Here is a 21,759-nt window from a genome sequence, read left to right as displayed (position 1 = left end):
TTCAAAGATTCAGGTTGCCAGCAAACAGCAAAGATGTTTTCTTTTCTTCATATCAGTCTAAGCTTTTCAAAGTTTCGACATTTAAAGAGCGAAAGCACCTAAAGCACAAGGGAAAAAAGTTATGGAAACATTGCTTTATTCCAATAAGTTGCAAGTGAAGCTTGCAGAAAAATAAGCCAATAAGGGAAACTCATGGCAGAAGTTTCAGGCTGAGCACAGCAGAGTGACGTCACTAGACTTATGCACATGCGCAGACCGCCATCATGCACTGGCAGGAGACACAGTGAATATGAACACAATGATAATTTCTCGGAGCACGTCTGCTGTCACTCCCTATTTTGCTGGCAAAATTACCCCTCCCATCCAACTGTTGCGTTCAAATGTCTACTCCTGGACTTCCTCCTGCTTGTGCAGTGAGAATGAGGGAGGGCTAACAGAAGGGCAAATATCTCAGTTGGTCTCATTAATTTAAATAATTGATCTGATCTATTTTCACTATAAGCAAGACAACCAGCAGCATGAATACAAGGAGTATGTTGGAATGTTTAGAAAAGGAGCTGTGCAACGGTATTTGGGGATGAAACTTGAAAGGGTAGAAATAAGGTCAACCAGGACTTTTAGATTTGATAGTGTGCATCAAGTGCACATTTCTACATGGCCCAACAGTGTTCAGCAATAAAAAAGGTTACAATCTAGTTCGATGTCATCTCATGTGTGAAGATATACCAAGTCTCAATTTGCATAACCAATTGCAAATATTGTATTTCATGTCAGTATTTGAGAGATGGATGAAGGCCTGGGTTTACACTGTGTTTGCTGGTGAAATGGGTGAATGACATAATCTTTTCAGGGCATCCATATTTACATACAACCTTCCACAGGCCTTTTGGCTAACTGTATCAAAAGCCTTGGTCAGGTCAATGTGCAACATATAGAGGACCTTATTCTGTTCACAGGACTTTTCTTGAATTTGACATGTTGTGATGATCATGTCTACCGTTCCTCATCCTGCACAGAAGCCACATTGCGATTCTGATAGATGCAAATCAATCAGGTGAGTGACAATCCACGAAGAACAGCTCGTGAGAGCTTTTTCTGCTGTTGAATTAAGTAATATTCCAAGATGACTGTCGCAAATGAACTTGTTCCCTTTCCATTTGTAGAGATATGAGTTATGGAAGGCATCGTTATAGTCTTGGGGTACAGCACTCTAGTTCCACATTACACCAAAGAGACTAGTGAGTTTCCTAACCATGCGAGTCCCTCCTACTTGAATATTTCAACTGGGATGACATTAGCTCCCAGCGACTTGCCCATAAAAAAGCTGCTTCAAGTCCTTTGTGACTTCTGCTTCAGAAGAAGAGAGCAAACTCTTCTAGTGTGTGTGCAAATGACTCAATGGCATCATTGCACGCTGTGGATTGTAGGTTTAGGAGGTTGCTTAAGCGCTCTGTCCATCAGAGAAAATCTTATGCCTATTTGTTAGGAGCTGATTGCCATTTGCTGAGAGATTGGTTTCGTGACAAATCCTAGGACTTCATATGACATGATGCAAATAACATCCCTTCATGTTTTCCAAGAATCTTCAATGGCAATATTGTCCTCTGGGATATCAGCAATTCCTGTGGCTAGTTTGTGTTCCAGTTCTTGTTTCTTGGCCATATCTTCAAGAACAGTTAGATAAAGCTTCTTTTGTGGCTGAAGTACTTTAGATTTTATCTTCAAAGACACAATACTCCTGACAAGCCGTCAATCGGACCTGCATTCTGCATTTTGAAAGGAGCGAGGAGAGTGCACATCTATGGGATCACGCTTTCATACAGTTCAATAACAGTCCAACATGTGCCAATGTTGTCTACTTGCTGGACGTTGGTTTTTGTAATGGTTAGATCAAATGCTCTGCACTAGGAGAAGGAGCAGACCATTGGAGTTTGTTCTACTCTCTTCTCTCCTCACTGCTGTCCTCAGTCTCCTCTCCATGCACCAGTGTGTGCCCGCTCAGGTACCAGAATCACCAAGAATAATGAGTTTGTACTGCTGTGGAGGTACTCTAATTATCTTGCTAATGTCATCATAAAACGCTTCTCTGACCTCATCTGTTAAGTGTCATTGTTGAAGCACAGGCATTAATTAGTGCATGCTGGTTACTGGCAAGACTGAAGACAAAAACCACAAGTTGATTGCTGATCCCAGTAGGAACTGAGTTAAACTTGCATGCCAATTCAGAGGTTGATCTTTGGATTTACCAATCCAGTAGAATCTATAGCTTTCACCAACCACAAGCTGAGACTCCTCAGCGAGCCTCATTTCACTTGGGGCAGCTACATCAACACGGCACTTGTCTTGCATTCTGCTTATGTGTGCTGTTCTGCACTGTGGTCTCACATTGTTGTCTTGCAGTGTTCTGACATTCCATGAACTGAGCTTCATACAACGACTTTTAGTCTTGTTCTTTACATTTTGACTGCAGTGAATGGATGACCAGTCAGAAATGGTAAAATGGCAGATGCAGGCACAGCAGGCTGTGTTTAGGGTTCCTTTTCTACCCCTTCTACAGATTGGAGAGAGCAGTGCTGTATATGAAAAGCACTGTTCTGTAACCTTAGAACAGTGGTTCCCAAAGGGTGCGGCGCGCCACACTGGTGAGGCGAGAGAGGATGGCAAGCGTGGCGGGAAGATTCAAGGACAATCAAAGAAACATTTAAACATGGTTTAAACAAGCATTGTTTTATACTTTCTGGATGTCCCATGATCATATTATAAAGTAGTTGTGTTCTATGTTATGAATCAAGCACTGCCAGGAGTTGTTTTTTTTTGTTTTTGAATGTATTTCTTATCAATAAAAAATTCGGTGTGGGGCGAACAAATTTTTATTCCGAAAGTGCGGCCCAGTGAAAAAAGTTTGGGAACCACTGCCTTAGAAGGATGCAAACTCCACACTGATTCTGATCTGTGGAAAGTGACTGTCATCATCTTGGGGCCATCTGTGTGCAGGATTGGGATTTCCAAAGTAACTTCATTGCGGTGTTAATGTAAGCCTACTTGTGACTAATAAACAAACTTCAACTTTAACTTTATGATTGAAACTGTCTCATTGCCACAGTGCTTGGTATATACCTTCATATTCAAAACCATATCTGATCAATCTCGAAATATAGGCTTCAATTGTTGTCAAAAAAGATGCTTGAATTACTAAAGACAAAATAGAATTCTTCGACAGCATCCTCATAAAACGTTGTTTCAGCATCATGTACTTCTGAATAGTGTTCGTTCACAGAAACAATTGGCTGCTAATAAAGTAACAACCATGATTATTCAATATATTATTTGTTTTCTAAAAAGTTGTACATGAATTACATCTAAATTGACATTCCTGTCAAACTATAGAGGATACATCAAAGACAATAACAGTATTTTTGAAAGCTTCTTAGTTGTGACAAATGGACGAGGGCAAGGTGAGTTTTCAGCACAATCTGCATTGAATAATAACTGATGGATAATATTGATTGGTATTCAGACAGGTTTGATCAATTGTTTGATTGTGATTATTTTGAGAAGAGGTCTATTTTACAGTGTACCATATACAAATTTCTTTGAACAGTAGCTCACTTGGATCATACAGATAACTAAGAGCTGTTGTGAAAAGAACTTGTGCTCTAATGCCACTGTAATGATTGGATCACTGACGCAAACTGCAACTTGCAATATTTCCTTGAAAGTAGTCTCCATGTAATAAATTTCGTGCATATTAAGGGAAGTCGGCTAATGTTGGGAAAAATTAAGTTTTTTTCACTTGAAGCCCACATTATCAATATCAAGCACTCCCAGTTCAGATTAGTGTTAGTGGATGCAAAATAAGCTTCCTTCTAATCCAGTTGAATGATGCATCTTACTCTCAACTTGAGAAAATGATTAGCTTCTGCACCATGTTAGGAATTAAGGAAAATTAAAATATAAAATTGGGATAAAATAAAAAAGGGATTGACAAGTGCAGCTGTTTTGATATGCAAATAAGTATGCCAATGGGAAAAACAAATTTTTACCTGTGTGATTAGAGGAAAAACGAAGTCACCTCTTCTACACACCAAGTGGAGAGGTAAAGGAATTGGCACCTATATGCTAAACGTGGGGTCCACAGGATGAGTAACATCAAAGGGAAAAATGATATATCCACAGCAAGATAATGGAGGAAGAGACACACCAAGCTGCAGAAAGCAGACTCTCCCAAACACAAGTTAGTATTAAAAGGCTCCTGTTTAAAATCCAAAACACAAACAGAAAAGAAAGCTTTCCCAAACGTGGCCAAAACTTGCGGATGGTAACTATCTGCTGAGTTTAGCTCATAGTTATAAGATATTGACTGTTGTTTGGGAAAAAGGGGCTTCTCTCTCAGATCAGGAAACATAGGAAGTTGGGAACAGGGGGTAACTCATGGGAGTGCACAGTTCTAGTGTATTATAGTTTTACTTAGTGTTTTTTTAATTATTAAATGTTCTTTATTAATCGATCACAAGACTAAACCGTCCCTTCCTGGTTTGCATATCTTTCTTTTTATCCAAATTGAAAATATCCACCACTAAAAACCGGTGTTCCAAGTTACCCTTCTGGGTTTTGGGATACCCTCACACTTAACATCAGTGGGGTTCTTAACAAAAATTGGGGGTTGGTCTGGGATTTTAGTAAACATAATTTCTTGAGTGTAGGGAAATTTGTGACTTTTAAATATAACGAGAGTGAGGTAAGTGTTGAACCCAGTGAGGAGGTGTGTGATTTAAAATAAGGTGACTAACATGTCCCTCACAATGGCTAAGACTTGTTTAGGAGTAGAAATATAACATTGGAAAGTTTGCAACTGTATCTAAAGCTAAACTGATGTAATTAGTGAATATACTACATTTAGGGTTACCTCAGAATGACGAAGAATGCTGAGGTAATTGAAAGAATAGCAAAGTATTTTAATGTACAACAGCTGTCAGATAGACCAAGTTCTCCAAAATGTGAGGCAATTGAATTAGCTAAAATTCAATTTCAAATGAAAAAAATGTGGAACTAGAGTTGCAGGAAAAGGAAAGAGAGGAAAATGAAAGAGAACTTTTCAAAAGGAAATTGAAAAGAGGAAACCTGACATGGAAAAGGAAAGATTAGCAGGGGAAGATGAGGAAAGGGAAAGAGGGGGAATTTTAACTTAAAATGCTGGAAGTTAAAGCCGAGACACTAGAACAGGGTGAGGAAAGACGTAGTTCTATACATAAACCTAGTGGAGAGATGTTTAGATTTGTATAGGCAGTTCCAAAATTTGATGAAAAGGATATGGAGGCATTTTTGAACTCATTTGTGAAAGTAGCAAGACAAATGACCTGGTTGCGAGACATTTGGACGCTGCTTATACAGCGTAAACGCATAGGTAGGGCGAGTGATGTCTACACATCTTTGTCAGAGAAAAGGTCTGGGGAGTACAATAAAGTTAAGAAAGCTATATTGAGTGCATAGGAGTTAGTAGCAGAGGCTTACAGATAAAAGTTTCAAAATGTAAGAAAACATTCAGAAAAAGTCTGAACGGATTTGTACTGAATTTGAAACGGTTGAACATGGTAATTTTGATGGGTGGGTAAGAACATTAAAAATAAAAAGAACCTAGGAGGCTCTCAGAGATTCATTAGCTGCAGTGACAAGAACTCATGTGAAAGAACAAAAAGTTAAAACTGCAAGGCAAACCACAGAACCTGCTGGTGAATTGGTTCATAGGCCAAAGCATTTTTTGATACAATTTTAAACCTGAGGAAGACAGAAAACGGGAAGGTGTGAAAAAAGACAGTGAAGCAAGAAAATTCCAAGGAGACGTCATCTCAAAGTAAAAAAAACAGCGCTGATACAATAAAGAATAGGAGGAAAATTAGATATTTTCATTGTTATAGACAAATGATGAAATAATTGTGCTGGAGTTTAAATGGCAAGTCAGTTGGATAAGTCTTAAGCAAGGAAATATTAAGTCAGAGACTGGAGAACAAAAGAAACTGGTAGAGTTTAAACAGAGAAGGATAAACAATAGAAGTGAATGAAGGGGTGAAAATATGTGCATAACTTACACAGGCGAAGAGCGAATGTGTTTAAGGATTTTGTACGTGAAGGGAAAGTCTTTTCATGTTTACAGAATGGAATAGGAAAATATATTACAATTTTAAGAGATACAGGAGCAAGTCAATCCCAAATATTGTGCGATAAATATATATTTGTTGTTCTGAAGGGATATTGAAGGAAGAAGTTTTGGTTAGCAGTATTCATGGAGATATTAAAAATTCTCCGGTGAAAGTAAACTTAAAGAGTAGCTTGGAGACAGAAAAGTGTTATCATGGTAGAAACATTGCCCATTGCAGGGATTCAATTCATTCTAGGGAATGATGTAGCTGGGTCACAGATAATAAGCGATGCCTACTGTGGTTGGACATCCAGTAGAAAATCAATGCAAATGGGCCATCTTGGGGTGTTTCCTGATTGTGTGGTAACAAAATCACAGGCACATAAGGTGAGACAAGAGAAAGAGGAATTAGGAACACAAGATGAGAAAAGTGAGATAAGGTTACCTGATACCATCTTTATTACGCTGAATGAAGATTAATGAGATCAAGGAAAAGAAACAGATGTGTTTAACTCAAAGAGATTGATCGAATTACAGCAGGGCAATTCCAAATTAAAACAAATTTAACAAACGGCTTACCTAGAATTGGAAACTCAGTCTACTCCTGAATGTAATGCAAAGATTGCACATTAAATGAGAAAATGGAGTCCCACGCACAGGCAGAAATGTATCAAATTGTATTACCTCCTGAGTGTAGGAAAAAATTCTAAGGATAGCTCATGAAATTCCATTAGGAGAACATTTAGGGATAAAGAAAACACAAGCAAAGGTACAGAAACCGTTTGACTGGTTGGGACTACATGAAGATGCAATTAAATTTTGTCAAACATGTCACACATCAAGTAATAGCGAAATCACAAGCTGCAATAAAGCAAGCACCTTTGATTTCTATTCTAGCTTTTACAAGAATTTTAATCAATTGTGTTGGACTACTTTTGAAAACGCAAAGTGAAAATCAATACTTGTTAACTGTTATAGATATATCTACGAAATTTCCTGAAGCTATACCATTAAGAAACATTACAGTCAAGAGAGTAGTGGAGGAATCAACTAGATTACCAAAAGGGAAATTGCTGGAAAATCTCAGCAGGTCTGGCAGCATCTGCAAGGAGAGAAAAGAGCTGACGTTTCGAGTCCAGATGACGCTTTCACAGGAGGTCATTCCTTCGCTGAAACCGAAGATGGCTTTCCCAAATGTGGAGAAGTAACCTTTGGGTGATAACTATCTGCTAGATTTAGCTCAGAGTTAAAAAACATTGGCTTTTGTTTGGGGTGTCTCTCAGAGTTTAGGAACGTAGGTAGTTGGGAAAAAGGAGTAACTTCATGAGATACTGTGGAGAGCTATTAGTGTAGTTAAGTATACCATTGTAGTGTATTATAATCTTTCTTGTTGTGTGCTTTCTTTTAAGTTAATAAATATTCTTTACTAATTGATCACAAGACTGCACTGTTCCACCCTGGTTTGCATATCTTTTTCACTTTATAACAAATTAAAAATATACACCACTAAGAACTGGTGTTCAAAGTTTCAAGGTACTAGTTAGACCACAGATGAAATACTGTGAACAGTTTTGATCTCCTTATCTAAGGAAAGTTACTGGCATTAGAGGTAGTCCAGAGAAAGTTCACTCGGTTGATCCTGGGATTTTCTCATGAGGAGAGGTTGAGCCTGTAGTGGAGTATAGAAGCGTGAGACTTTATTGAGACGTAAAAAATTCTCAACGGGCTTGACAGAGTAGATGCTGAGATGATGTTTCCTCTTCTGAGAGAGTCTAGAACCAGCGGGCATAATCTCAAAATAAGGGGTTGCCCATTTAAAACAGAAATGAAGAGGAATTTCTTCACTCATCGGGTAGTGAATTTGTGGAATTCTTTACTGCAGTGGGTTGTGGAGGCTGGGTCATTAAGTATGTTCAAGACTGAGATAGACAGATTTTTAATCAGTAAGGGAATCAAGTGTTATGGGGATAAGGCGGGAAAGAGTTGAGAATCATCATGTCAGGTTGGTCAGGACCACACTGAATGGCGGGGCAGATTCGATGGACCAAATGGCTTACTTCTGCTCCTATGTCTTATGGACTTCTATTTTAAAGAGTTAACAAAGTGAGCCTCTGGGGAATTACAGGGGATTGCAGATGAATTGAACAAGTATTTTGCATCAACCTTCACTATAACGGAAAGAGGTAACATTCCAAAAATAACATCCCAGAAAATGTAAAGGGGAGAGAAACTCATCAGGGAAGAGGTCCTGGCAAATTGTTGGAGCTGTGTCCTGGGGTCTGATGGCTGACATCCTCGGGTCTTAAAAGAAGTGGCTGTTGTTGGTTGGTTTTAATTTTTGAAAATTTGCTAGATTCGGGAAGGTTCCATTAGATTGAAAAATAGTGAATGTAACTCCTTTATTCAAAAAAAAGACCAGAAACAGGAAACTACAGGCTAGTTACCTCAATATCTTTCACAGAGAAAATGTTAAAAACTAGAAAGGAGGCAAAGGTGGTATTTTTCTGGTTGGCAAGATGTATTGAGTTATGTGCCACAGGGATCAGTGCTAGATCTTGAATATTTTCAATCTATATAAATGACTTGGATGAAGGGACCAAAGGTATGGTTGCTAAATTTGCTGACAATACAAAGATAGGTAGGAAAATAAGACGTGGAGAGGACAGAGGAGACTACAATGGAATATAGATATGTTACGTGAATGGGCATAGATCTGGCAAATGGAGTATAATGTGAGAAAATGTAAAATTGTTCATTTTGGGAAGAAAAATGGAAAAACACTATCTAAATGGTTAGAGATTGTAGAGCTCTGAGATACAGAGCGATCCGAGCTCCCAATGCATGAATCACAAAAAGGTTTGTATGCATGTACAGCAAGTAATTAGTAAAGCTAATAGGATGTTATCATCTATTGCGCTGGGAATTGAATACAAAAATGTGAAGTTTTGTTTCTGTTATATACGGCACTGATGAGACCACATCTGGAGTGCTGTGTACAGTATCGGTCTCCTTATTCAAAGAAAGATGTAAATGCATTACAAACAGTTTATTAGTCAAAGAGAAAAAGGAATAATTTGTCAAAGCTAGGAGGCTGGGAACACACGAAGCAAGTGTAGAAGTGTAGTTTCTTGTTGGATTAAGCATGTATTTTTCCACAAAAGTTTCTGAATACACTCAAGAAAATCACTGCCTTTGAGAATCATGCAGTGCTGCTTTCTCCAGTGTAAGTGAAAAATAAGTTTCTCATCCTTCTGATTATGTATTCTGTTATTTTACCATTGCTACCTAGAAGAACAAAATTTAGCATCCTTTTAAGGTTAAGAGGTGACTTAATAGAGGCATACAAGATGATCAGAGGATTAGATAGGGTAGATAGTGAGAGCCTTTTTCCTCGGATGGTGATGGCTAACACTAGGGGACATAGCTTTAAATTGAGGGGTGAGAGATATAGGACAGATAGGTATAGAGGTAGGTTCTTTACTCAGAGAGTAGTAAGGGTGTGGAATGCCCTGCCTGCAGCAGTAGTGGACTCGCCTTACATTAAGAGCATTCAAATGGTCATTGGATAAACATATGGATGATACTGGAATAGTGTAGGTTAGATGGGCTTTAGATTGGTTTCACTGGTTGGCGCAACATCGAGGGCCGAAGGGCCTGTACTGCGCTGTAATGTCCTATGTTCTCAATTCCTCAATTCCACCCAAAGCATTCTACTGCCTGCTCATCCATACTGATGTCCTCTCTAACTCTGCAAAACTGTCCCTTGTAAATATTGCTATTCCACCTTTTCTTTGGCCCTTGCTCTCATCCCTTTTTAAATCTTTATCTTATTTTCATTTCTCGTTAGGCCCTCCACTTCTTTATTGGTTTAGTCCTATCTATAGGCATATTTATCCTTTCAGCCAGGACCTTGGTGAAGCCCATCCCATCATGACAGCTATTTCTTATTCCAGTAAAGTATTTACTTGACTTAAAATGGAAACCTTCTTTCCACAACAGTCATTTAACCAAGTGTTGAAGTTCCTAATCTGTCCAAACTGACAATTCCTGAATCAAGAGAGTTTGGGAGGTAAACAGCAAATCAATGTAGGAGCTTGTTCATCAGCTATTTGTAAATTACAAACAAGCGGAGGCTGAATGTAATTCATTTTCAGAATTTTTGTAGTTTAACATTGCAAAGATAATTTTTGCAGAGAAGGGCAGGATTTACTCAGTTAATGGTAGGGCGTTGGGGAGAGTTACAAAACAAAGAGATCTAGGGGTACAGGTTCATAGCTCCTTGAAAGTGGAGTCATAGGTGGTTTGAGTTAGAAGGAGAGGCTGGATAGACTGGGACTTTTTTTCTGGAGCGTAGAAGGCTGAGGGGTGATCTAATAGAGGTCTATAAAATAATGTGGGACACAGATCAGCGAAATAGTCAATATCTTTTCCCAAAGGTAGGGGAGTCTAAAAGTAGAGGGCATAGGTTTAAGGTGAGAGGGGAGAGATACAAAAAGATCCAGAGGGGTAATTCTTTCACACAGAGGGTGGTGAGTGTCTGGAACAAGCTGCCAGAGGTAGTAGTAGACGCGAGTACAATTTCATCTTTTAGACAGTTACATAGATAAAATGGGTATAGAGGGATATGGGCCAAATGCAGGCAATTGGGACTAGTTTAGGGGTTTTTAAAAAAAGGGCAGCATGGACAAGTTGGGCCAAAGGGCCTGTTTCCATGCTGTAAACATCTATGATTCTATGATTTGTGCCAGTCTACATCATAGAAATCAATTATTAATGATGAAAAAATTGTTCATGTACTTTATAAATGAAGGGATGTTCCAAAGCAAAATATTAATCTAAGCATTTATTCTGCCATTAAAGATCATACCATGTCCAAATCCCACTCTCACCACCACTTTCTTACAATTATAAATGTCTTAACCTATGGTGGTATACCATTTCCTTCCTGTTACTCATTCATAGAAAATATAAAACGGTTTTAAGCCAGAACATTTCCTTTAACGCAAAAGTCCCTTTCTCTTGGCTATCAACTGACTTTTCAGAAGCTGCAAGACCAAATCTAAACACTGATATTCAAGAAATTGTTCACAATTTTAAGAATATTTAAACTATGTATAACATATATTGTACATGTATTGTAGTACATATCTGACTTCAGTTGTCAGCAGAATCAGTTGTGGAGAGGAAGCTCCTTGACTGTCGAGAGCAAGATGTGGGGGGTCATGGGCGAAAATGGTGTAGAGATAGATGATGAACCATGATTTGTTTGAATGACGCAACTTGTAAAACAGGCTGAATGGTCTACTCCTGCTCCAACTTTCTACTTTCCTATGAGACAGAGGCACAGGAAAAAGATCCAGAAAATGCCTTTCACAGCCTTTCCTAGGTTAGTATAATCTGCAAATTTGATCAATTTGCGTTAAATTTATAAATTTGCATCACTAATTCAAATTAGAAACAGTGTGGTCCCACCAACAGTTTCTGGGGCACCTCATAATACTCCTTCTTCAGGTGATGGTTAGAGGAGTTATTATCCTTCAGGCAGTTTCATTTCCAGTATTTACCTTGGATTCCCATCTGAGTGTAACAAATTGCTTCTGACTTTTTGAAAGACTGGGCCCAACAAATTTTTTGGCACTGAAAATTCCACTTAAGTTTTAAGTTTATTTATTATGTCACAAGTAGGCTTACATTAACACTGCAATAAAGTTACTGTGAAAATCCCCTAATCGCCACACTTTGGTGTTACTTTCTTCAATAAGTTGAGAAGGCTGGTCGGTAGGAGCTCCCACTTCTGAATACATGTTGGTCAATGTTTATTAGTTTATTAATGTATACATATTACTCAAAATTGCCCCTGACCATCAATTCCATTCTTTTCGATGAAACTGAAGCAAAATCAATAGGTCTGGAATCATTTCAACTTTTCAATAAATTTCTAAAGCATCAAAAGATTTCTATTTTCGCTGTTCTATAACTTACTAACTATTACAATTCTTTTTCTTTATTAAGAGTATATAGCACAGCAGTGATTTTGGAACAATTAAAATCTAAATTATTGCAAGCTAACTGGTCAAAGTGCTTTTCAAATAAATAAACTGAAAACACTGCGGTCATATCAGTGCTGGAGTGAATGCAGTCCAGGATCAGTGAACCAGCAGTATTCCCCCCATCCCAGTAAATGCACACATTTAACAATTGGCTTTACACTGTATTTTACTCATTGTTGAAAATAGTTAAGTTCACAGTTCATATGCTTTATTATACTAGGTGAGGAACTGCCAGTAGGATCTTCTGGCCCGGCCGATGGCGCACCCTGCCATGAGTTTCCTGGTGGCGAGGGGATAGATTCAATGGGAGATCCCATTGACAACAGTGGGAATAGAAGATTCCACCGCCAGCCAATACAGCCATTAAAAGGTAGAGATAACCTACGAAATTTTTGGGAAATAATTCTCCTGGAAGAATTTAAAAATTCACTCCCTCCAGTACTTAAGAGTCCATGTTGAAGCTAGAGAGTTAGAACAGCTAAATGGACAGCAAAGATGGCTGATGATAATGCGCTGGTCCAAAACCAAATAATTTTTTCGTTACCCCAACAAACCCAAGTAGGGTAGAAAGTGGGCAGGTGAAAGGAAGGCAAGTAGCCAAGGAATAGAAGGGACAACTGGGAATTTTATTTTATTCATTTAGGGGGATGTGAGTGTTGCTGGCTAGGCCAGCACTTATTGCCCATCCCAAGTTGCCCTTCAGAAGGTGGTGGTGAGCTGCTTTCTTGAATTGCTGCAGAGCCTGAGATGTAGGCGCAACCACAGTATTGTTAGAGTTGGAATTCCAGGATTTTAACACAGCAACAGGATTGGCTATATATTTCCAAATTCAAGGACAATTGCAGCTAAGATAGTGGTAAAGAAGTTAACCCAATTCTTTACTCAACATGGATTACTGACAGTGATCCAGTCGAACCAAGGTTCCAAATTCATGACTAAAAAATTTCAAAACATAATGAAAAGTTTTGCTAGAAAATAGTTAAAGTCCACAGCATATCATGCACAGGCAAAGCAAATTATTTGATAAAACATCCCAAGTTGCGGGAAAAAGAATGAGCTTTGTCGAGTCCGCAGCAGGTCATGGAGGTTCAACAAACTAAGGAATTTTATTCGGGAGATGTGTTCAGTACAGGTGGCAAACCTACTCTGCACAGTGAAAATGATCAGTGACATCACTTCCAAAGATATCATGCATGCATTATCTTAAAGTGCTCAGTCCAGCTATAATGCTGCTGATAATAAATCACGATAAGTACACAACATTTCCTCCCCCTTTAAGTCAAACATCCCCAACACACTGATACAAGTATAACATGAACAATCAATTTACAACAATCAATAAGTCAGATGATTTGGGGGTCGTCTTTCTCCGAATGGCTGCTGGCAAATTTCAGGCGCCTGCTTTTTGGCATTAGTTGTAACCTCTGAGGTTTTCAGCTTTGTATGAAAGTCGTCAGTGGCTGGTTTGACTGGCGTTGACGTTGTAACGAGAGGTTGACTCTGTGCTTGATATGCAATTGAGGTGTTGTTTGTCCCAATCGGGTAGGTTGGCGTCAGGTTTTCGGGAAGGTTCAGGTCGGAACCCGGCACAGTTGGATTCAGACTCACTGGAGCACTTATTACTGCTGAATCGTAACTGCTGAACCTGCAGTTTCAGAGCTTTTTCAGGGGCCAGCATCCTTCTCCACCTCCCAGTTATATTTTTCTTGCAATTCATCCCATTTGAAATCCTCATGTGCAACTTTGAGTGTGGTACACACAGGATAGATCTTAGCTGGAAGGTGGGGTTGGCATTCTGCTGGTGTTGAAGCTCTTCAACTTCGCTCTAGCTCAGCATTCAGCCTCTAATTCTTGTTCCAGGCTGTTGATCTGTTTCTTCATTGCCAATAGTTGCCCCTCTGGGCTACATACCAGGGCTTCCTTTACCTGAATCTTATGACACAGCCTCTGCTGTGCCTTCTCCAGATTGTTACGTGCCTCCATTAGATCCTGTGTCTCTCCCTCTCTCATCGGGGTTTCATTCATCACTGTGTTCACCTTCGCCCTTTTGGTTTTGTTTCTGGAATGCAATTTCTAAACTATTCAGTTAAAGCTGCTGCTCCTGAGGATTTTCAAATGGCTTCTCAACCTTTAAAAACATATCAAATTTAGCCTTTGTGGTTGGCTTGTTGTGCATGCTGCGAGGAGACTTTCCCTTGTGACCTGGTCATGGCAATTCTTCTTGCCATTGGCATATTCATTGGACTTCAAGTGCTGCTGTACAAACTGAAATAGGAAAGGAATATTGATCTTGTAGACTGCACCCTGAACAGCTTCAGCTCTTTTCATTTGGTCACCTGGGGCAACTCCCATCAAAACATCTTTCATGAGTTTCTGTGCTGACTGCTTTTGCTCCTGTTGCTCCAGTTGTTTACAATCAGCAACCTTTTATTCTTATGGATCATTGATGCATTAAGGAAATCAGCAGCTGTTTTATCAACTGAATGTTCTTTCCAATGAACCAGAGTTTCCTTGTGATAAGGAACTTCGAGATGTGCCTCAATTTCTTGTTCCTCTGGTTCAGAATTTACAAAAGGAGCACATAAATGTATTTCAGCAATCTTGACGTCTTTTTCAGTATGCTTTTGACCTTCATTTTTGTCAAAACATTCTTATGCATCTTTGTAAACTCTTCATTCTTTGTTTCCTGATTCTGAACCATATTTGTTAGAGTATGTGGAGCCTCTAGAATCATAGAATCCTACAACAGTCTACAATATCAATATTTATTTCCTATTTCATTTTGTACTACAGCACTTGAAGTCCAATGAATATATCAACGTCAAGGAGAATTACCATTTGGCCCATCGAGCATGCATTTATAACAATCCCACCTCAGCCCTATCCCCGTAACATCATGTATTTACGCTAACACTAAGAGGCAATTTAGCTTGGCCAATCAACCCAACCCGCACATTTTTGGAGTGCTGGAGGAAACCAGAGCACCCAAAGGAAACCGGCACAGACATGGGGAGTCTGTGTAAACTCCACTCAGTCACCAAAGGTCAGAATTGAACTCAGGTTCCTGGCGCTATGAGGCAGCAGTGCTAACCACTGTGCCGCCTTGGTCTCAGCACTGCTAGCCTGAACCTTGGCCATAGCTGCTTTTAGAGCTGCTGCTACTTTCTGTTCCTTTAGGATTTTGGTACGGCCAGATTCTGCATTCAGTTGACTTTGGCCCAATTTAGTCAAATCTTTTCTAACTATATTCAACCCATTAATACCGAATAATTGCCTTTAACTAGGTGCAAGAACAGATTGGCTGGCTATTAATTTAGTTGTACAGCTACGTCAATATGACCATTCAATGGAACCACTTTGCCTGTATATGCCTTCGACAATATTTTTGAAGGTTTCAGAGGAAATGTGCCTGAGGTTTTCCTTGTAGATAGTTTCTGGCACCAACAGGACTGTTATCCAAGTGTCCACTTCCGTCTTTACTGGCTGTCCATCCAGCAGCGAAGTGACCCATTATCCATTCATAGCACCATCAATGGCTAGCACATTCAGTGACAATTCATTTTCAAACTGTGATTTGATTTTCTTCTCTTGGCTTTTTACATCACATGAACACTTTATCCTTTGTTCTGTTGACATGTTGCTTTATACTACTCTTGCTTTTTGCTCCAAGCTTGCTGTTTCTTCCAACATGCATGCTCAATCTGGCCTCTTTCTCCACAGCTTCTGCATACAATATCCTTGCATCAGCATTCTGCAGCTGAATGTCCTGCCTTTGCACATCTGTGACAAGTACGAGTCTGTGTTTGAGTTTGAGTTTCGAAACTCTTCGATGCCCCTTCAACTGACATTTTGTGAATCCTCGTATTCAAACTCAGTTGCTGAGCTTTTTCCGCTGCCAGCTCGATTGACACAGCAATTTCCACGGTCTTTCTCCAAAGTCAAGTTACCTTGATTAGCAATCATTTCTGTATTGTCTCACTACTCAAACCACAGACCAGTCTATCCTGGATTATATCATATAATACATCACCAAACTCACAGTACTCTGAGTCTTTTCAATAAAGCCATGATTGGTGCAATTGATTCCCTCTTATGGTTATGTTTCTGAAATGTCAAAGAACAAGAACAAAGAAAATTACAGCACAGGAACAGGCCCTTCGGCCCTCCAAGCCTGCACCGACCATGCTGCCCAACTGAACTAAAACCCCCTACCCTTCCGGGGAATCCTTCTATTCCCATCCTATTCATGTATTTGTCCAGACGCCCCTTAAAACTCACTATTGTATCTGCTTCCACTACCTCTCCCAGCAGGGACTTCCAGGCACCCACCACCCTCTGCGTAAAGTTCTTGCCTATTACATCGCCTTTAAACCTTGCCCCTCGCACCTTAAACCTATGCCCCTTGGTAATTGACTCTTCCTCCCTGGGAAAAAGCTTCTGACTATCCATTCTGTCCATGTCCCTCAATCTTATAGACTTCTATCAGGTCGCCCCCTCAACCTCCGTCGTTCGAGTGAGAACAAACCAAGTTTCTCCAACCTATCTTCATAGCTAATGCCCTCCATACCAGGCAACATCCTGGTAAATCTTTTCTGTACCCTCTCCAAAGCCTGCAATTATTCAAGGCTTTCGCGAATAGTGGGCTTGCAGAATTTGCGCTATTTCATCATATGTCTTCGTGCCCAGTTTTGCTGGCTGCACTAGACTCCTGAGGAGGTTAAAGGCCCTATTTTACCATTTTGATTCTAAGTGCTGGGCGGACTTGAAACTGGGAGTGTTTCAGATCCGACTTTTAGACTTGTTCAGCGAGTCTGAATCACGCTGCACAAGCCTGTGGGTGGGGCTTAATGTGCCAAAACCCTGCAGCTCCGATCGGTGCCTCCAGCTGCGCATGCGTGGAAAAATGATAGAATGCTGCTCCCCTGCCACATCCCTTCCGGGCTGGATAATGCCTCCCCCTGCCTCCACAGACATTGCCCCATCCCCACAACATTACTGACCACCTTATCCCCCAACCCCTTCGCCACCCAGACTGATTGCGGGCCCCTGCCCCCATTCCCCCCCACCGATCTCAGGCAGAGTGATCCACCCTCCCCTTTCCCCCCCCCCATTGATCTCGGGCAGAGTGATCCACCCTCCCCCTTCCCCCCCCCCAACTAATCTCAGGCAGAGTGGCAGCGGCCCTCTCCTTCCCCTCCACTGATCTCAGGCACAGTGGCAGCGGACCCACCTTCCCCTCCCACTGATCTCAGGCAGAGTGGCAGCGACCTCCGCTTCCCCTTCACTGATCTCAGACATAGGGGCAGCGGATCCCCTTTCCCCCACCACTAATCTCAAGCAGAGAGCCGTCAGACGCTAGGCACTTACCTCCTCACTAATCCTCACTGATGGAGCGCCCGAATTGGATTTATATGGAGCACGTCTGTTTTGCGCCGATTCCGGATGGGCGAATGCGGTGGTAAAGGGCGAAGTGCTGGTAAAGTTGGGCTTGCAGCCCATTTAAGTCAATTTAAATGCGTGCAAATACATTTAAATGGCCCTTGTGCCTGTTTCGGGCACAGTCTGATGGCGGCCATTTTCGGGCCTTGGTAAAAGGGGGAACAGGCACAGAGGCAGGTTCGGATCAGGCTACTCACCTCATGCCCGACTTTACCAAGTTTTTGTGCCCGAAAACGGGTGCAACACGGTGGTAAAATCGGGCCCCAAATGTTTTTCACTCTATTATGCTCGGAATGTGGGAACCCTTATGTCTTTTGCCATTTTTTAGTTTGTACAAAATAGTCAATCCATTCCAGATAGGAGCATCATTACTCCACATTTTCATCGACAGGTCCCACAGAGCCAAAAACCCCTGCCATTTCCGTTCTATGGAAGGATCTCCATGTGCACAGTCTGCAACATGTTTTCAGCAACTATCTTTACCTTTCTCTTTAAAACAAGGCCCAACCAGAGCTTCAGCCTGCATTTTTTTAAAAATAGCCCCAACTCTATTTGCTTCAGCAGAGTAATTATTAGTCACATCCACCAAACCCGTTCTATCTAGAGTATGTGGCGATCTTTTTTTTTCAAACTCCTTTCTCTTGACTCTCCAACAATTTTTTTCCCCTCCCCAGCAGCTAGTAAGTGCTGCTGGACAGGACTGATGCTAGGAAGCCACGGAGGTTCAACAAACTAAAGAGCTTTATTAAGGAGATGTGTTTAGCACAGACTGCAAACCTACTCTGCATAGTTACCCACACAAACATCACTGACATCACTTCCGGTGTTGGAAGTGCTCAGTTCAGCTTCAATGTTTCTGATAAGAAAACACTATAAATACACAAGACTGTGTCATATCAATACCATTGTAGGGAGGAGGATAAAAAAGGAGCAGGTATGTCAGGTAGTAAGCACAGTGCAGGACAAGAGAGAGACGGTGAAAGTGAAGCAGGATACTTAGATAATCCACAAATTGAACCTCCTTCTATCCAGTTAGCTAACATTGAAATATCCAGTCAAATGGATACTAGATTTTCATACTTAGAGGCAGGATGGCAAGAGGATCTTAGAGAATTTGAATGAACTTGTCAGGATAAACCAGGGTGTATAACTTCAGCCATGCATGAATGGAAGAGAATCCCCTCCTACAACATCCTAATCACTTAGGGCCGAAAAAACAGGCTCAGATGAAAGCAGAGATCCAGTCCATGTTGGAAATTCACCCTAATTGAACCTAAATCAAAGAAACTGGAGTTCCCCAGAGACGTTAGTGACTAAATCTGATGGGCCAAACAGATTCTGCACAGAATTCCCACCCAATCCCTCATGTAGAAGATTGTAATGACAGGGTTAACAGTGCCACGTTCCTTACCCAAAGACAGATTTATTGAAAGGATACTGGAAGGTCCCTTAAACACCTGAGCTAAAGAAGTATCAGCCTTTGTCATGCCAGATGATCTTTTCCAATGCCATGTGATGCCATTTGAGCTAGTGATCCTTGCAAACACCACTTGAAACAACTAGAAGCCCCATTTAAAAAAAAATACAATCTGCCAATTTGGTAATAAACTTTGTCAAAAGAAAATTCGCGAAAGTGCGAGTAACTTATTAGAGCTTAGTAAATAGTGTTTCAGTTCTTAAGGGAGAGGATTTGGGAATACCGAATCTTCACGAACTGTAGTTTTATTTTAATGTACGGAAAAATATTGTGTTATCTGGACATTCAGTTGCTGATCTGAAGTTATTTTAAAAAAGGTGATTAATGATATTAATGATTTGGATGAGAATATAGGAGGCATGGTTAGTAAGTTTGCAGATGACACCAAGATTGGTGGCATAGTGGACAGTGAAGAAGGTTATCTCCAATTGCAACGGGATCTTGATCAATTGGGCCAGTGGGCTGACAAATGGCAGATGGAGTTTAATTTAGACAAATGCAAGGTGATGCATTTTAGTAGATTGAACCAGGGCAGGACTTACTCAGTTAATGGTAGGGCATTGGGGAGAGTTATAGCACAAAGAGATCCAGAGGTACATGTTCATAGCTCCTTGAAAGTGGAGTCACAGGTAGACAGAGTGGTGAAGGCATACGGCATGCTTGGTTTCATCGGTCAGAACATTGAATACAGGAGTTGGGACGTCTTGTTGAAGTTGTACAAGACACTGGTAAGGCCACACTTGGAATACTGTGTACAGTTCTGGTTACCCTATTGTAGAAAGGATATTATTAAACTAGAAAGAGTGCAGAAAAGATTTGCTAGGATGCTACCAGGACTTGATGGTTTTAATTATAAAAGGAGAGGCTGGATCAACTGCGACTTGTTTCTCTGGAGCGTAGGAGGTTGAGGGATGATCTTAGAGGTCTATAAAATAATGTGGGACACATTTCAGCGAGTTAGTCAATATCTTTTCCCAAAGGTAGGTGAGTCCAAAACTAGAGGGCATAGGTTTAAGGTGAGAGGGGAGAGATACAAAAGTGTCCAGAGGGGTAATTTTTTCACACAGAGGGTGGTGAGGTCTGGAACAAGCTGCCAGAGGTAGTAGTAGAGGCGGTACAATTTTGTCTTTTAAAAAGCATTTAGACAGTTACATGGGAAAGATGGGTACAGAGGGATATGGGCCAAATGCGGGCAATTGGGACTAGCTTAGGGGTTTAAAAAAAAGGGTGGCATGGACAAGTTGTGCCGAATGGCCTGTTTCCATGCTGAAAACCTTCTGTGACTCTATTCTATGAGGTCATAAGTAGTGATTCTATGATTCACCTTGGAACTGTCAACAAGCTTGCCTCTTCCAAGAAATCACCTGATCAGCACGGTACTGGAGGGGAAGAGCTGTTTTTTTTGAACCATAATCATTTTAATTGATGGGAAAAACTGGTAAAGGCATGGCCTGTGATTTACTGGAAATCACATGATAGAGACAAGCTTTTAAGTTTTGGACTTGTTGTTTTTCAAGTGTGTGTGTTTTGGGGAATAAACTGAGAAGGAAGGTTGTTGCCCTAACTCGTTTTCTTCCTGCATTACCTCAAATTCAGTATGGGGTTATCGAGCGATTCCAGAGAATGCTCATCCAAGTATAACTTGTCTGCATTTGGAACACTGAAAAGCCGAGACAAGTAGAATTGTTTGAGCTCGATATTTTCTTTCATGGCAAACTGGGCATAGAAAAGCCAGTGGGATATTGTTCAAATGCATTTCATTTCAAAGGGTACTGGAAGGATATATATATAATGAACAAAATTCAAACATACACTTACTCAGCTATTCACTGCTATTACAGAGTCTGTACAGTTTTTGCTGACTTTTTTGCTTTTTGAATAATTCTACAAAAATTACATTCTTGATAATGCATCAACAATTATATTCTCCTTTCCAGCAATATGAAAAACCTTTAAGTTATAAGGTTATATTAGCAAACTCCATTGGAATAGTCTGTCTTAAAATTTTTCTGCAAAAGCTAAAGGCTTATGGTCAGTATATACTAGTGTCTCTTTACAGACATGACGGATATGTACCTTAAAATGTTTAAGGGCCAGTAACAATCCCAGAATTTCCTTTTCTATTGTTGAGTATTTCTTTGGATGCCGATTTAATTTTTCAGAAATTATGATAAAAGCTGCACATTACTAAAAATCATATGATTTCCTATTTTGTTTCAGGGAGCTGGGAATTCTATCAAAGCGTGTACTTTCACTGTTGTTGGCAACACTTTCCCCTGCCCTAATATATGCCCTGATAAGTTATTCGCAGCTCCATTGGTCAGATCCTCCAGACATGGACTGGGACCAGCAGCCCATCTTCACATGAGGGAGCTCCAGATCGATAGCACCAAAACTCTCCAAATTTTCTCCTTTATTTTATAAAGCCCATCTCTGCAGAGACCCCGTTTGTCCTTTGTGTGTGTGTGCGTGCGCGCACGTGGTGCATGTGCACGCATTGTTTGGAAAACAAAGGTAGTTTTAAGGGATTTATATCTGTATGGGTAAACAGTAGAAATAAGGTATAGTTTTAAATGGGTTAAGTTTAAAGTTTGTGTGCCCGGAAGGGTAAAACCTATAGCTAGATTCATGCTAGACAAAGGTGTTTGTATGTGTGG

At 40.4% G+C, this 21,759-nt stretch overlaps 1 protein-coding gene across 9 annotated transcripts in view; it reads right to left on the bottom strand.

The window, feature by feature from the left end:
- Nucleotides 1–21,759, bottom strand: part of LOC144503629 (RNA-binding motif, single-stranded-interacting protein 1-like) — a 240,687-nt gene that overhangs the window by 184,046 nt on the left and 34,882 nt on the right. The window lies entirely within an intron of this gene.

The sequence above is a fragment of the Mustelus asterias genome, chromosome 14 (genome assembly GCF_964213995.1).
Source record: "Mustelus asterias chromosome 14, sMusAst1.hap1.1, whole genome shotgun sequence".
Lineage (NCBI taxonomy): Eukaryota > Metazoa > Chordata > Chondrichthyes > Carcharhiniformes > Triakidae > Mustelus > Mustelus asterias.
Note: the sequence above shows the minus strand (reverse complement) of the source record. Positions and strands in the feature narration are given on the sequence as shown.